Genomic DNA, 18,515 nt, shown 5'->3' on the forward strand with positions numbered 1-18,515 from the left:
ATTCAAGTTTTGGCCATGTTTGAATCTGCCCTGATGCTTACTTTCTGCTGGGTCCTTTCATGTCTCCTCTGTGCATGCTGGGAATGTGTGGATGGACAGCTGGATCCTCCCTGGTCTCCACTGCACATTCCTGCAGCCTCAGCCACACAGATGCTTGCCCGAACCCCAATCCCATTCTCAAGCTAGTAGAGCTGTGGGCCTTCTCCATTCATCTGCTACCAAGAGTTAGTTCCATTGCTAACACTGCTGGGCATAGGTGTTTTCCACGGCTCCAAATCCAGTGAGTCCTCTTTGACCATGGCAGAGAAAATGCCAGTGTTCCCAGCCTGCCCTAGCAGAACCTCCATGACCTTGGAGCTGGGTGGGGGAATGGGAGCAAGTGTGGGCAAGAATGCCATGGAGACTCATTGTTAGTGCCCCAAATTGAGAACTTTTTCAATCATAAGTGCTTCTCAAATTTTTGCATGCCTCTGGTTGATATCTAGAGCACTAAAATGGCTGCTTGTCTGTATTTATTTATTTTTTTGTATTATCCATCTTTATAGTTGCTTTCGAGGGAGAAGATTTTCCAGCCTCTTTATTCAGTCACAGTTAAAAGTCTTAACTCCCATTTCATTATATTTTTAATGAGGGGAAAATCTAGTTTTCAAATCAAATCCTATCCATATCAATCTCTTAGTTGCAAAGGGTGGAAGCCCCTACAACAGCAAGGAAACTGAGAATCTTAGATATCTGGGTTAAGGAAAAAGATACAAATGAATCCAGGACATCAGCACAGATGAAGTGACATGAAAAGGGGGGAAGGGCTTGATTCAGACCCAACTTTACTCTCTGCTCTGCCTGTAGCCGCATGGATGGTAGGTAAGCGCGCAGAGGGATGGTGGCATTAGAGGCCCAGGAAGAAACCATAGGAAAAAGATAGTTTTCTTTTTTGTTGTCATTTAAAAAATAACAACATTTGCCATTTCTGAGTGTGCATCTGAGCAGTGTTAAGTATACTCACATTGTTGTGAAACAGAACTCCAGAACTTTTCATCTTGCAAGACTGAAACCCAGAACTCATTAAACAATTCCTCCTTCCTTCCTCACCCCGAGATCGTTTTTAGTAAATAAAAATTCAAAACTTCTGTATATCAGAACTTCACAAATAAAAGGTCAGACCATAAATTGGAAGATAGGGCCCATATCTAGCAAATTACATATGAAATTCTTTTATATGTGCCAAAGGAAAATACTCAAGGTTGACCAAAAAAATTAGAGACAGTCTGTAAAAGAAAAAGGGCCAATGAACACATGAAACAATTTTGAGCCTTATTAGTAATCAAAGAAATGTACATTAAAATACCAGTTTTGCTTCTTAGATTACCAGATTATTTTCAGTGATGTGCTTAGTGCCAGATGTTGTCCTCTCAGTGAGATGGGTGGGCTCAGACCTGCTGGTGGAAATGTAATACAATATAACTGCTAGCATTTTATTTGATGATATGTTTCAAAAACCTTAAAATTTTCATACTTTTCATCCATTAATGTCACTTTCTGAATGTATGAGCACCCAGAAAGGGAAAATAAAAGAGATCAAAGGAAATATGTCAAGAGGGTGGCTATCTCTGGGTAGTGGGAGATTTCAAAATCAAAATATGAAAGATTTTCAGTGAAGAGTTTATATTGCTCTTAGAATCAGAAGTAAAGCCTTAAAGAGGAAAATTTTATAAAATAGTATAAACAGCACACACAAATATTTTTTAGAATTTAAATTTCTATGCACTGTTCAACTAATTAATTTTACTTAGTAATTGTCTTAGAGTTTAGCATACAAATTTATGGAAATTGGAATTTTGCTCCTGTTCTGAGAGTTGTAATACTTTTTTGGCACACTAAAACTGTGCCAAAATTTTATCTTGGAAGTTGAAGTCTGGATATTTTTTTGCAGATATTTAGACTTCCATATTTAGTTAAATTGAATTTTAACCTAGTTTTGATCCTTGTGGTTTTAGGAAGCTGAAATACGGTACTTTGGGAACATGATGGATTAAATAGTTCTGTAAGGTGTTCTGTAACCCATTTATTATTTTGAGACTTCGGGAGAAAATGAAATCTAACTTCCAAACAACATTCATATATTTGGAAAAGCCCCTTTCGGATATATGAATTCTGAGAAAATTGCATTTTAAAAATTATTTTGCAAGTATTTTTATAAAGATTTTATTTTTAAGTAATCACTACACCCAACAAGGGGCTTGAATTCACAACCCCGAGATCAAGAGTTGCACGCTCCACTGACTGAGACAACCAGGTGTCCCTTTAGCAAATATTTTTTAAACTTCATATCCTAATGAAGAATTTTATCTGCTACCTGGTATGAGAAACATCACGAGAGAACACAGCCCTGTTTACATTGATCTTTCTGTTGCCACTGTACTTAAGGGATCAAAATGCCTGTTGAGTTGACCTACCTGATTGGCAATACGGGGAACTGAATGAAGGTTGCAAGAGTTGGATTCAGGTCGTGTCCGCTGAGCAAGATGCCAGACACAGTGCAGAAACTATCAGAATCCCTGGACCCTGCGTAGGGATGGACTGCTGAGAGAGGGAACCCGAGCTGATGCTCTCAGTAGTGGGGGACTCGCACAAACGTTGACTGTGTCGTGAAGTTGGAGTGGCTGCCTCAGCTCCAGCTTGGCCCAAGGACCCTGGCAGAAAATCTGATCTGACCTGACATGTGATTGGTACCGAGCCTCTGCCAAGAATGTGCTCTGCTGGACAGCGCATTCATCACTCCTATCATTAGACACGAACATTTGAGGGCCTTCTCTGCCAGGAAGGATAAAATGAGCAGATAAACTCCTCACGTACCAATTCAAGCCCAATTTATGGGAGTGAAAAGCAGCTTGCAAACCTAATGAATTGGCTTTAAATATTCAGATTAGTTGGGGACTGACTAGATCTGGTCCCCAGCAAGCCAAGGAAATGTGAGGCACCTGTTCATTTGAGAAGCCAAGAAAATAACAAAGCCCCAAAAGCCTTTGAGAGAAGCAATTAAGACATCTGATGAAAAATACATTTCCAACTCTGCTTTGTGGATGGACAATCCCCTTACAGAGGGAGGGCTTTGTTTATCCTCCTCTAGCTTCAGAAAAAGAGATAACTTACACATATTTTCTTTTATGCCATACTACTTTACCTGAAATGGTGCTATACATCTTTAGGTGTTCATTTTTAATCACAAACTCCGGTATTTTTTGATGCTTTTGAAAGGGCACAAATATATGCCCTCCTTTTTCTCTTCAACACCTTAAACCATCCATCCCCTCCTTTGAATAATCACAGAAAATTCAGAACAGTGTCCTGGCCTCATTGAGTTTAATCCCAAGGTCTGTTTCTGATTGTCTTCTATTCCTGCTCCCCAAACCTAAGATTAAAACAGAAATTCTATGGCTGCAGGTTAATGAGATGAACAATAAAACATATATAGGCAAGTCTACTATATATAATATATATAAATATAAGTGTATATATATATATACATATATATATATATATATATATATATAAATCCTCTGCTCCTTAAATTTATTTTACTAGAAGATGAATGCTAGGCACTGCAGGAGTCCATATTTCAGACCGTCGGGAACAAAAGCAAGTTTCATAATGAGCGTCAACTTTTCCATTTAAGAACTCCCAGGCCGCAATTCTTTCACGACCATATATGTCTGTTTACTGCACTGGGATGTTGATTCCCTTTTGTCTTTATCCTATCTTGCTGCTGTGTGATAACTTTTATTTATTTTTTATCATCACACCTTCCTCTTATCGGCTCTCTTAACAACACTCTCTCCTTTTACTTGGAAAGAGCCTCTCTGAAGAGGATCCAGCTTTAAATAAAATCAGCTGATGCCTGCCATCACCAAGGGGTGGTAATTTCTGCATCCGGTTGCATTTCATAGATGTGTTCCCAAAGAGACAGACATTATTTTAGGGTCTCTCAGCTTTCAATATCTTTCTTCTCACATGAAGATAAAACTGAGAAACAGAACACATCAACCGTATACTTCTTGATATTTAATAATTTTAGATGATGACTTTTCATCTTGTGGAAAATGTCATTCCATCCAGGTGTAGTGATGCACACACTGCGCTACGTAAGAACAATCTGCTTTTGAGGATTATACTGCCCAGGACAGAGTGAATATATCCAGTTATGTCCCTTTCAAAGTCACCCACTCAGAGCTGCTAATTTTAGCCCTCTCTGTGAGTGTCTTAAGAAGTTTCTTTCCAAGCTGTCTGTTTCCAGGTGTGGCACACACTTTTCCAGAGAGGCAAATTAGTTACAGCAGAATACTTCAGGATTTTTTATCTTCTGTCTTGGATTTGGACAAATTTCAAAGAAATGCCCGCCTGACAAATTCTACTTTGGTACGTAACACGAACAATTCTTGACAGTTTGACGGATTTGTGGTATTTCTCTATGGTTTTCTTGTGTTCTTCCTCTCTTCTCTTCTTACTACAATAGTCAGAATAGGAAGAGAGAGAATGTGCGTGTGCGTGTGCGTGTGTGAGAGAGAAACTGAGAGAGAGAGAGAGAGGGAGGGAGGGATGTGGGGGGAGGACCGCGACGGGAGGAGGGAGGAGGGTGGATCCTGCCCTGCTGTGGCTTCTGCGTTTCTCAGAGGACTTCAGAGAACTGTAATGCCAGTTCTAAACGAACGACACAGTGTCTCTTCTTTTCACCTCCCCTCCACCCCCTCCGCCCCCTCCACGGGTTTCCTATGTGTACTTCAGTGCCTGGTATTCTTGGTATGAGACCTGCTGGTGTTACTCTGGCCTCAGGGACTTTATCAGACAGCAAGATTCTGCTTTTCTGAGAGGTAAGCCACTTCCTCAGGGACAGCTCGTCTGCATTTCGTCAGCTCACTGGAGCTGCATTTCACCAGGCCCCTCTGCCAGGGCCTCCCTGGCGGCCGCGTCAAGAAGTGTCACACCTCCTGCAGAAACAGCCCTCAAGTTTCATCACAGTGATGCTCAAAAATATTATCCAGCTTCAGCAATGACCTAGTTCATTCAAGGGCAAAGGGGAAAATGTCTTCTTCCAGAACTTCTCTGGGCACGGAATTTTCCCTCTTAGGAAGATAGGAGCTTTTCTGGAAACAGACCCAACTGTGCTTTGACTCGAACGTGGAAAAGACCCTGAACCCTGTAACTCCTCTGAATCCCCAGTCCCGGGAGCAGGGACACCCAATCAATTCCTCCCACACAGCCTGGGGAACCCACAGCCGAGCCAGCCCTCCTATCATGTCTCTTGGACAAAAGGTATTGAAAAGTAAGTATCTAGACTTTGGTTTTTACATAAGGAATGGCTGTGCTTTAAATATGTAGTTGTTTGCATTTTCTGCAATAAGGAACAAAGCTGATGGTTTCCTTATGAAATGGAACAGAAGGGAACAAGTAGGGGCTGTCTGGCATATTTGGCTATCTAGGGTTTTAAAGTGGCCAAATTAACATTCGTTGTTTAAGTCCATTCAAACCCTTTTTTTGGAAATGATTTTTTTCATGTCTGTTTAAATAATTAAAATTGACTCACATCAGGGCTATCTCAACACTTAGAGAAAACAAACAGATAGGATGACTTGAAGGAGTGATCTGCAAAGGCTTTGCAAAGTAACATGAAAAATTGAAGTAATTATCCAGGTAACTCAGGCCCCAGATCCTTTTGCCTCAAGTATTTGAGGATTTTAGTCAAAAGTTATTTCTTGGATTATATGAGTGATTGAAAATCCCCACTTTCTGGGTGGACACAGAATGACACCCAGAATGCAAATTGCTGAAAAGCTATCAGGCATTTCAAAATGGCTGATGCAGACATTCATCAAGTCATTAAGTAGATTTGCTTTCCTCTCCTTTCCCTTTAAAAAAAAAAAAGAGGGCGCCTGGGTGGCTCAGTTGGTTAACCGACTGCCTTCGGCTCAGGTCATGATCCTGGAGTCCCGGGATCGAGTCCCACATCGGGCTCCCTGCTCGGCGGGGAGTCTGCTTCTCCCACTGACCCTCTCCCCTCTCGTGCTCTCTGTCTCTCATTCTCTCTCTCTCAAATAAATAAATAAAATCTTTAAAAAAAAGAAAAAAAAGAAAAAAAAAGAAAAAACGGAGGGAAGAACATTTAACATGACATCTACCCTCCTGATGAATTTTAAAGTGTACAACACAGTATTGTTAACTATAGGCATGATCTTGTACTCCAGTTGTTAAACAGAGTCTTTAAAAATCTAAGGCAAAAAGTCAATCAAAAAAATCCATCGATAAAATGGTGCCACTGTCACATTGCATTTGGATGAACACATCTAAACTTAAAAACCACTGATGACGGGTGTCAGTTACATACATGTTTCTTTACAGCATACCAGCTAAGGGTAAATTGAATGAGCTGCTTTGCTGCGAGGCTTCTGAACCAAAATCCAGGATGTTGTGAGTGAACTTCTGAATGAACAAATCAACAAATTCTGTATTAGCGGGCACTGAGGGTCAATAAACATGTTCAGATCTTGGAAATCAGGATTTAAAACAAATTAAAACAAATCTGGTGCCAAATTACACTGTCCTTTTGAAGTTTTTGCAAAACATTCACACTTTGGGGAAGACTTTTAGGTGGGGTGGAATTCCTGTTTTTGTCACCTGCAAAAACCACCCTCCCCCAATCTAACTGGTTTTTAAGTGCCCCATGCACACCTGCATGTAGATATCAGCCTATGCAAGGAGGAAGCAGTAGATGTTCTAATCTGGGTAGAGGTGTGTGTGTGGGGGCAGGGGCTGCTGAGTAAAGTCCAGGCTCTGGAGTCAGATTTCCAATCAAATCCTCACTCTAGCACAGTTTTCCAGCTTGTCTGTACTCCAGGGTTCTCACCTATAAAACAAAGGTAGCAACATCCATTCTGACAGGAGTGATGGGGACATGATAAATATACCTAAGTATCTGTCACATCCTAGCTTCTCCCCAAAGTTCAGTTCTTCTCCTTGGTTAATTAAAAAAATTCTTTTTTTTTTTGCTAAAACTTCTGAATGCTTTCATAATACAAACTATTATAGTGGAAGTGACACATTTTTGACTTCGGTGCCACGATAAAACAAAAATAACATAGGCAATTAGATTTTTTGAGGAACTTTCTGTACTTAAAAACAGTGGGTTTGAGAGCAAAACAAAAAAGGATTATATTTTAGAATGCATCTGCAATAAATAAGAAAAACTATTTTCTGTTTGAAAATGGTTGATGGTATATTTATTATCTAAAAGGAGAGGTAGAGATTTCTCAACATCATCGGATCTGATACTTCTTAGCATATATCCGTACCATATTTAAATATGAGTTCTCATAATTCATAGGAATGGAGGGTAAAGTTAAATCTCTGCATACAAGGTGATATCTCTGTGATTATTACGAAAATTAAGGCACAAGTCCGGTCTTTTCTCAAAGATTCTAGCTGCCCCTTTCACTGATCCCTTTTTGCTTGGACAGAGGCATAGTGGAGTGAGGGCATGTGAAAACACTCTGAAATGGGCTAGCCATGGGGGCTGAGCGGAGATAGTAGCTGGCGGGGGGCGGGGTGCATTTCAGGAGCCATTTCGAGGAATTTCGAGGTCAGTGATGAAAGTGCATAATGAACAGGATGCTTCCTTGTTCTGGAGTGAGGGTGAGTCAGGCGCTGAGGGATGGAGCAGACGAGGGTCACAAGCAGGCCTCATGAACAGCTCCAAAGAATGTTATGCACATCTTTATTATTGCACTGTCTTTCCTGAGCTACACCACAGCTTTTGCCCAGACACATCAGAGTAGCTTGATAAATTCTTTGCTTGAGCTACTGACAGATCCACAAGGAACCCTGTTATTTTGGGTTTAATTCTGCCAAAAAGGAAATCTAGAACTTCAGAAATGTAAAGAAACTTGGGGGAAAGTAAGCATGTCATCTTAGGGTTGGCAAAAAGGAGAGAATAAATGCCCAACCTACATGAGAGAAAAAGACCCACAACTCACGTTGATCTTCAGTCCTGCTCTTGGATAACCAGGCTCATTTGCTCCTCAGTCAGTAGTTTAAGATTTTCCTCTAGTCCAGTGGTTCTCAAACTATAAAGTGCAACAGAATCCAGAGAGCTTGTTAAAACGCAGGCTACTGGGTCCCACCCCCAGAGTTTCTGGTTCTGAAGTTCCCAAGAATTTGCATTTCTGAAAAGTCCCCAGGTGATGCTGATGGTGTGGTCCAGGGACCCACACCTGAGAACCATTGCTTTAGCCGTTTCTTTGGCCTGTAATTCCTGAGGAAAATCTATTCTTTCCAATCACTAAACTTGCCTCCTTCTCAAGAGATGTGGAAGGCCTGGCCTCAGTATGCTGGAGCTGGGGTAAATACAAAAGATAAACCCAGGAGTTGTCTTGCAGGCAGACATCTCTCAGTGGAGTGTGTCTGTAGGGGGATACTGAGTGTGGGCGGGGCACACTGAGGTAAGCGGTTCACCCTTTGGGAGGGAGCTGTTTTTTTCTAGCTGAGGCTCTCAGGGGAAGCTTCAAGGACAAGCTAGCACTTGAGCTGGAGTTTGAAAACTGGTGGCACTGAACATAAGAACCAGATGGAAAGTGTTCTTTCTGTGTAAACAACAAAAAGCAAAACAAAACACAAAGGGCAGAAAGAGACAGGAGGCAAATACAAATGGAGCTCAAATTCATGTGGTTATGTTAGGTGTCCCCAGAACTTTCTTGGAGAAGCATTCTTTGATTAAGCTCTCTAATCTTAAATCTGTCCCTTCTGCTTGTAGCTTGGCGAAGGCACGTATGACACGGAGATGTGGAATGGAGGGCCAGTGGTAGGAATTTCAGGCACCATGGGCCGGGGTGGGGAAGCTATGGATGCTTTGGTATGCTTTCAAGAAGGAACAATCAAAAATCAACTCAAGCTAGCTTAAGCAACGGCAACAGTGGGGATGTACTGCTCACACAACTGAAAAGTCCAGGAGTTCGGTCCCTGGTTCTGGTTCTCTGCATTTCTGGAGACTCTGTTCTTCTTTGAGCTTTGGTTTCAACCTCAGGCTGGCTTTCCACAGTCTCAAATGGTACCCACCCCTGGGCTCCGCACGCGTTCTTTTTCCTGTTTACAGGACGCAGTGAAAAGACCTAAGCTTTGCACTGATTGGATCACCCCTGAACCACTTTCTGGAGGGAGCCGCGTGCTGACTGGCTTAGAATTAGGTTATAAGCCAATCACTGAGCAAGAGTGCTTGACCAATTTGGACCAATCAGGGCTCACGAAGCAGGAAGGGTGAGGTTCCACACGTTGGTCCCCAGGCTGAGTGATGGGAGAGGCACAGGGGAATGCAGTTAGGAGGACAAGGGAAATGGCCAGTCTGGGAGGTTTGGGATATACTCTAAAGTCAAGCCATCTCTTCCCTTAGTCACGAGGTTAGTCGTGGGCAGCGTGGATACTTTACCGGGTTTAGGATGGGCCTGCTTCAAACTCCAGGCCAAACAAATGAAAAGAATCTCCCACAGAAGAATCCTGTGTTTGAATGCAACGAACTCCACGGACGCAGGACTACTCCCCCGCTTTCCTTGGGGGGGGGGGTGCACCTTATCTCTAAGGCACACTTTACTAAAAACAATTTGATAATGAACAATTAAAGTAATTCTTCAGAAAACAAGGCAAGCGGAGGCCCAAACACACAGTTTTCTCCTGAGACCTTCTGACTGGCTGGGGGAAGGGTGGTGGAGGAAGGTGGCCGAGGGGACGCTGGCACTCCCCACAGCACTCCTTCCCCGTCCCAGGCAGGGAGGGGACGGACGGGAAGATAACTCTTCCCAGGGGCTCCCCTATCTGCAGATGCCTGAAATTGCACACCTCTTGGTCCAATTTAAAATAGATATTCTCTCCGAGGAGGGACACAGGGAGCCTAGGAGAAAGCAGAGGACAAGATGCGGAAGAACCAGAGAGAGGGTTTCTTCACAACACCGTGAGGACTCTGATGACACGTGCCTGGAAGGGACACGGCCTTCAGCCCACCACGTTCAGCCTCAAACCAAAGTGATGTTAACCAGTTAATCCATGGCAGCTGGTCTCATTAACAACACTGTCATGCTCTGTATGTTGGTAGCATCATGATCTTTCCTTTCTACCCTGTCTTTACCCTGAGAAAGGACCAGGATAAGCCCGGCAGAGGAATATATCCTCTCAAGAGAGAGTAAGTTGAAAATCAGAATCAAGAATCGTGGACTCTGCCACTAACAAGCAGTGTGACCTTGGAAAAGTCACTTGAGCTCCCTGTTTCAGGGCATTTTTCAATCGTAAAATCAGGGAGGTACGAAACTCTCTCACATGTTTCATTTAACCTTGAGCTCTTTGTTTTTAGCCCTCCCTTAAAAAATTGGAAACTGTCATAGATTCAAATAGCAGGGAGGAGTACCAGTGGAAAGACTCTATTCTACCGCCAAAGAAGTTTGAGCAACTTCTGAATGCAGAGCAAGCAGCAGCTACACCTCGGAGGTCAGCACAGATATGTGCCAGGCACACTGTCAGGCACACGGATTTGTTCGCTATTAATGTTTAAAAGTTAAATTGTATTAGGTAATAACATGTATAAATTTAAATTATCCAAAAGGATCTGCAGACATAGTCACTGTCCTTAACAGGCTCCCCACACCCCTTTCCTTAGATACTTGGGTCTCCTCGCAGTGGCAACCACATTACCAGTTTCTTGTGTGTTTTTAGAATCATGAGTATAAATAAGCATATCAGAATATTCTTCTTTTTTTGCCTATACAAGTGATAGCATACTCTACCCTCTCTTCTATATTTTATTTTTTTAAAGATTTTTATCTCTTTATTCATGAGAGACAGAGAGAGAGGCAGAGGGAGAAGCAGGCTCCCAAGGAGCAGGGAGCCCGATGTGGGACTCGATCCCAGGACTCCGGGATCATGACCTGAGCCGAAGGCAGACGCTTAACCATCTGAGCCACCCAGGCTTTTTTTGAGCAATGTATCTTGGAGATTATTTCAGATCAAAGCATACAGAACTGCCTTATTCATTTATAATGCCCATTGCTGTTAAAAATAGAAAATTCCATTTAACAGATAAACAGATAAGCATATTCCTACCAGTAGACATTTTGGTTGTTTGCAGTCTTTTGCTATCACAAGTAAGGCTGCAATGAACTCAGTATGAACTTATGAAATATTTGTCTCCTTCTCACCTCTATTTTTTTTAATTGTATGATTTCATTTATATGAAACATCCAGACTAGGTAGATCCATAGCGACAGAATGCAGACTGGTGGTTGCTGGGGCAAGGGGGAAAGGGAGTAGGGGGTTTCCTTTTGGGGCAATGATACTGATTTGGAACTAGACAGAGTTGATGGTTGCACAACATTATGAACGTACTAAATGCCGCTGGATTGTTCACTTTGAAATGATTAATTTTGTTATGTGAACTTCACTTCAGTTTTTAGAAAAATTTGTGTAGCATATAAGCAAAACTCCAGGGCACATTTCCTTTGTTCTATTTTAAAAATTAACTTTATTGAGGCATATATTGCATATTATAGAATTTACCTTTTCTTTTTTGCTCACCCGCTCCACACCCCTATAATTCACCTTCTCTAAGTGTTCAGTTCAATGATGTTTTTAGTAAATTTATCAAGTTGTGCAACCATCACCATCGATCAGTTTTAGAACATTTTCATCATCCCAAAAAGATCCCTCATGCACATTTATTATTGTTATTGTTATTATTATTATTATTATTTTTAAGCAGACTGCATGCCCAGCATGGAGCTCAACACGGGGCCCAAACTCACAACTGTGAGATCAAGACCTCAGCTGAGATCAAGTGTTGGACGCTTAATGGACTGAGCCATCCAGGCTCTCCCATACACATTTATTTTTTTTTCCTTTTTTTAAATTAACATATAATGTATTATTTGTTTCAGGGGTACAGGTCTGTGATTCATCAGTCTTACACAATTCACAGCACTCACCATAGCACATACCCTTCCCCAATGTCCATCACCCAGCCACCCCATCCCTCCCACCCCCCCTCCACTCCAGCAACCCTCAGTTTGTTTCCTGAGATTAAGAGTCTCTTATGGTTTGTCTCCCTCTCTGGTTTCATCTTGTTTCATTTTTCCCTCCCTTCCCCTATGATCCTCTGTCTTGTTTCTCAAATTCCTCATATCAGTGAGATCATATGATAATTGTCTTTCTCTGACTGACTTATTTCGCTTAGCATAATACCCTCTAGTTCCATCCACGTTGTTGCAAATGGCAAGATTTCATTTTCCTGATGATTGCATAATATTCCTTGTATATATGTATATATATACGCACACACCCCACATCTTCTTTATCCGTTCATCTGTTGATGGACATCTAGGCTCTTTCCATAGTTTGGCTATTGTGGACATTGCTGCTATCAACATTGGGGTGCGCGTGCCCTTTTGGATCACTACATCTGTATCTTTGGGGTAAATACCCAGTAGTGCAATTCCATGCACATTTATTATTAATCAGTGTTTTCCCCACTGCCTCCACCTCCAGCAACCATGAGTCTACTTTTGGTCTCTGTAGCTTCTTTTTGATATCTCATATAAATGGAATCTTACAATATGTGGTCTCTTGTGTCTGGCTTCTTTCACTGGAATGTTTTTGAGGTTCATCCATATTGTACCATGTATCCAAGTTTGCTCCTTTTTATTGCTGCATAGTATTCCATGGTATGGCTTTACCCCATTTGTCTATCTATTCGCTCATTGGACATTTAGGTTGTTTCCAATGCACATTTAGGTTATTTCCAATTTTAGGTTATTATGAATAATCCTGTTAAGAATATCTGTGTGCAAGTCTTTGGGTGGATATATGTTTTCATTTCTCTTGGGTCGATACCCAGGAATGGAATTTCTGAGTCTTTTGTTCAGTTCCTGTTTAACTTTTTCAGGAACTGCCAAACTGTCTTCCAAAGTGTCTATACTGTTTTACATTCCCACCCCAGCGATGCTTGAGGATTTTCCCTATATCTTTGCCCACATTTGGCTGCCTATCCTGTTATAACCATTCCAGTGGTTGTGAAATGCTATCTCATTCATTATGGTTTTTGTTTGAATTTCCATAATGACTAATGATATCGAGCATCTTTTCATGGGCTTCTTTTCTAGCTTCTATTTCACACACACAACCCTAAAATCACACCCAAGAAAGAAAACAGTGCTTGAGCTCCACCAAACCTGGACTCATTTCCCAACCCTGTCACTTGCAGACAGCAAAAAATTAAGTTTGTTACATCAACACTTTTAAAGTTACCTTAAGCTTTCAAGTCATTATCCGTGAAATGGGCAAGAACACCTACCTTGGTAGTTTAGCTGTGAGGATTAAATGTGATAATGTCTCTGAAGCATCCAGCCTGGGGGTTGACACATAGAAGGTACCCAAGACATGTTCATTTTCTGTCTCCCCCCTGGTTTGCCTCCTTCCCACCCACCTCCCCAAATTCCCAGAACCCATCTTTGGGGAGGGTACTCTTCCCTAACTAACACGATGTCCAAATCTGTAGTAACTCAGATGGCTCATGCAGGCACCAATTGCCATTGGATTAGGCTGGGTAATCAGAACTAATCCTGCCTGTCCCCAGTGAGAAAGCGCTCTGACAGCTGGCTTTCCTGACAGCTCCAGGGGAGCTGGTTCCCTGTTTTCTGCACGTGGGTTGAGATTGCTTCCCTGACCCTGTGAGCTGGCAACAGCTTTCCTGCTGAGAGCAGCCACACCACCGGCTATCTAAACGGGGCAGATCGGCCAAAAGAAAACTTGGCGTCAGTCGAGGGCTCTAAATATTCAAAGAATTCTCCTATAACCTCTGGTCTGTTCTCTAATTTAAGAGGAAGATATTTGGGTATTTTTACTGATGTTAAACCCAAAGCTCCTGAGAGCAGCTAATACAGAGTTCTTACTCTACCATTTAGAAGAGCTTTGTACTTATGTCATTTTCCTAACAATGAAATGAAGTAGATACTGTGATTATCTTAGTTTTACAGATGAAGAATGTTGATAGAGCAAAGGTGAGCTAGGAAGTGGCAGAGCTAAGGTTTGAACTCAGGAATCCGGCCCTTCATCACCACATCCTTCTACTATTCTGTTAAGGGCCCTGCCCATTTTGGAGCATCTATCAAAACAAAATATGTGAGGGGCGCCTGGGTGGCTCAGATGGTTAAGCGTCTGCCTTCGGCTCAGGTCATGATCCCAGGGTCCTGGGATCGGGTCCCGCATCGGGCTCCCTGCTCCTTGGGATCCTGCTTCTCCCTCTGCTTCTCCCTCTCTCTCTCTCTCCTCCTCTCTCATGAATAAATAAATAAAATCTTTAAAAAAAATAAAATAAAAAAATAAAATATGTGAATGCTCTCTTATTCAGCAATTTCTTATTTATTTATTTAAAAAAGATTTTATTTATTTATTTGACAGAGAGAGACACAGCGAGAGAGGGAACACAAGCAGGGGGAGCGGGAGAGGGAGAAGCAGGCCTCCTGCCGAAACTGGGCTCGATCCCAGGACCCCGGGATCATGACCTGAGTTGAAGGCAGACGCCTAACGACTGAGCCACCCAGGCGCCCCTTATTCAGCAATTTCATTTCTTGGTATTTAGTATAGAGAACCACTTATGTGCCCAAGGAAGCATGTAGCAGGATGGGTTTTTTTGTTTGTTTGTTTGTTTGTTTTGAGACACATTTTGTAAGTGTAAAAAACTGCAGCCTGGCTCTATGTCATCAACACAAGAACACAGAGATTAAGCCTGGTATTGCCGTGCTATGCAATATTGATGTCGCTGAGCAGTGTTTAAAAAATGATGCAGCCCTTTATGGATTGGATTGACATCGGAAGACTTCCAACGCTTACTACTAAGTAAGATAAGCCAACTGCCTGGGAAGGATACACAATTTAATGCCATGCATGCAACAAAATTATATATGTATATTTAGACAACTATATACATACATGGATAGAGATTATACAGATATATTTACATATACATATAAATAAAATATAAATGTTATATAAATATAAATATATATATATTTAGATGATGATATACATACATGGATAGAAAAATGTCTGAAAGTCTAGCAAACCCTTCCTCTTGAGAAGGTACTGAGATGTATTTTTACAAATACAAATGTATGCATTTAGAATCTGTACAACTAAAAGTAAACCAAATTTTCTTCTTAAAAAGGAAGCAGTTTAGGGGCACCTGAGTGGCTCAGTCGGTTAAGCATCTGCCTTCAGCTCAGGTCATGATCCCAGGGTCCTGGGATCAAGCCCCACATCGGGCTCCCTACTCAGTGGAGAGCCTGCTTCTCACTCTCCCTCTGCTGCTCCCCCTGCTTGTGCTCTCTCGCTCTCTCTCTCTGTCAAATAAATAAATAAAATCTTAAAAAGGAAGCAGCTTGTTCTGGACCCCACAGCTAAAAAACAAAAAACACAAAAACACAAAAAACACAAAATAAAATCATGCAAATCTTGCGTTCCTTCCAGTTAGCATGTTACCTCTCCAAGGTGTCTGTGAATGCCACCAGGGCCCTCTGCTCAATCAGTAATTGGTTGTCCACATCTAGCAGAGAATGATAAATCTGTCTTCAAGGGTTCTAAACTTCAGAGAAGCCACGAAACATGAACCACAGACTGACTTAACTGTCCTTTCTCCTTTATAGTCAGCACCGCGGTGGTGACTGAACCGTCTCTATGAGTCAAATACCGTGTTTGTCAGTGTTGTAACCTGTGGGACTTCACTGTCAGGAAGCAGTCACCTGGGGAGGAGTCAGAGATGACACATAAGGTTCCCAGCGTCACCCCAACTCTTCTTGGCAGTTTGATTTGTCCTTTCTTCCCTTTCTATCCATAGCAGTGGACCCTGGGCATGGGAATGGGAGGAGCCTCATCTTGAAATTACTATTACAGGTGAATGTTCCATGAGGAGAGATTTTTAGACATTAACTGGTGTATCGCTTAAAAAATTATTGTGGTAACTCACAGCAGAAAAGGAAATTGATGAAGCCAAGTGACGTCTTTCCTTGATTATCACCTCAGAAACCAATTATGTAGCAGATTCTCCCTAGGCCATTTACGTAAGGATTATTCTAATCCTTAGAACACTAGCATCATCTCCTTTTACAGATGAGGAACTTTGACCAGGTACGTGGCAGAGCTAGATGTAGATTTGTCCCTGACAAGTGACAAAGCCTGGGTTCGGTCCGCAGTCCTATGATGCTTCCTGATCAGGAGAGATTTCCAGCCTCTAGAGCCCTTCCCCTACTGCCCTCCCAATTGTCTGAGTAAGCATCCTAGGACTATGGACAGCCGGGGAGTCATCCTTCTGCCCCAACACCTGCTCCCGAGAAGGGTTGCAGAATGTGTAAAGAGGACTGAATGCTGACCCGTGCTACAACGTGGATGAACCTTGGAAATGTCGTGCTAAGAGAAAGAAGCCAGTCACAGAGGACCACGTAGCATTTGATTCTGTTTACCTGAAGTGTCCAGAATAGGCAAATCCACAGAGACAGAAAGTAGACTAGTGGTTGCTTGAGGCTGTGTGTGTGTTTGGATGGAGGGATGGGAAGATGAAGACTTGAAAGCTAAGGAGTGAGGGATTCTTTCTGGGGAAATGAGAATGTTCTAAAATTGATTGTGGTGATGGTCGCACAACTGAATATATTGAAAGTCCTTGGATTGTACACTGTAAATGAGTGAATTATATGGCATGTGAATTATATCTCATTAAAGCTATTAAAAAAAAAGTGTTGCAGAGCTCCCAGCGTCACTGCCAGTCAGATGGGCTAGTGTTTTCAACCGAAGCCGCATTTTTTTTCAATAATTAGTGCGAACATTTACTGAGCATTTACTTTTGTGCCAAGTCCTGTACTAAGTGCATTACAGGCAGTAACTCATTTGATCTTTATAACAACCTATGACGTACAGACCATTTTACAGATGAGGAAGCTGAGGCACGGAGGGGCTGCGACACGCTTACTGACAATGCTAGTAAGGCGTGCAGCCGGAATGTGAACCCAGGGTATCTGGCTCTGGAGCTCTTAACCACCGGTGCTATGTGGCCACTCAAAAACGGTCAACAGATGTGTTGGAACTAGAACTTCTGACTCCAACTTCACCGCTTTTCGTGGGGAGTAAAACCTACCTATGTGCCATGTCCAGTCGATATACTAACTGGGGATATAAGATATGTAAATTGCATGGTTCCCATCTTTGGCAAATTTACCAGACCAGCAATAAATACCCCAAATATCTTTATTTGGAGGATGATTCTAAATCCGACTCTCTACGTCTCTTTCTCTTGCCTTTCTTTCTTCCTCCCGCCCTCCCTGCTCCATTCCTTCCTTCCCTTCTCTCTTTCCCTTTCTTCCCTTCCTTTCCTTTCTTCTCTCTCTCTTTCTGAAGTTATACTTTTATATGTTTGCCAACCCTTGTTCTATATTTTATATGGAGTTAAAACAGTAGATGAGGTCATGAATACAACTTACCCTCTTAGTTGTGAAATACCATAAAAGATTTGAAATTGAACTCAGGTTCCATTCCTGCTGCCTTATGCTTACATTTAGCTCTAACATTCTTTGTTCAATAATACTGAGAAATATCAACTTTTATCTCAAGTCCAATCCACAGCTCTAGCTCCCATCACCTGCTCAAACCTCTGAAATGGATAAGCAAACACACTGGCATTAACCGAAAAGCTGCTTCTTTCTGCGCATGTTTGTTGGGGGTGGTGGGCAACATTTCCTCAGTAGTGAAAGGACAGCATGTTGCCATTCATTTTCTTGGTTTTCTGAGTACTGTGGGACCCGCACTCATTCTGGCTTAGTCATCTACTCATACAGTAATTCAGCCACACTCACCACATCTTCTCTAAACATCATCCTTACACAAGGTGGCTACCATGAACGTTGTCCTTTGGAGTTAGTTGTTTTTGAGACTTCTTTCAACCTAGCTGAGAGCAGTATTTCCATTAGACATTTCTGTGATCGCTAAGTAAATAGTAATACATGTCAAATCTGGCCTTTTTATACCAATCGGAACCATCAACCACCAAACGTACTTATCACATAATCTGGATTGGAGCTGTCTATTTGCCATTTTACAGATGGAGTTTCTTTCTGTTCTGTGCGACTAACTTACCATCTAGACCGAGAAGGGGTAACACCTGTTGACCAGGGATCCCATGGGGGTCCAATCTCAGCACAGCTGCGTTTAAAATGCCCTATAACCAAAACGCACCAGAAATGCAATTCAAGTCTTTATTAAAGAGTGTTAAAGCGTTGAGAGGATCCGATTAACAACCACAGAACAAAACTTCTTACAATCCTCCCTCAGTCTCTCTGGCTCAATCCTGCCCCCACCCCCCGCTTGCCCCGCTCCCCCCCCATCCCAGATCCCTGCAGCTCATCAGGCTTCTCTCCTTGTCCTTGTGCTGTGTTCCAAACCCAAGTGGTTGTCTT

This window comes from Eumetopias jubatus, unplaced genomic scaffold, assembly GCF_037043125.1.
Source record: "Eumetopias jubatus isolate StellerSeaLion01/CBP00866 unplaced genomic scaffold, mEumJub1_p1.0 scaffold_16, whole genome shotgun sequence".
NCBI classification, from domain to species: domain Eukaryota; kingdom Metazoa; phylum Chordata; class Mammalia; order Carnivora; family Otariidae; genus Eumetopias; species Eumetopias jubatus.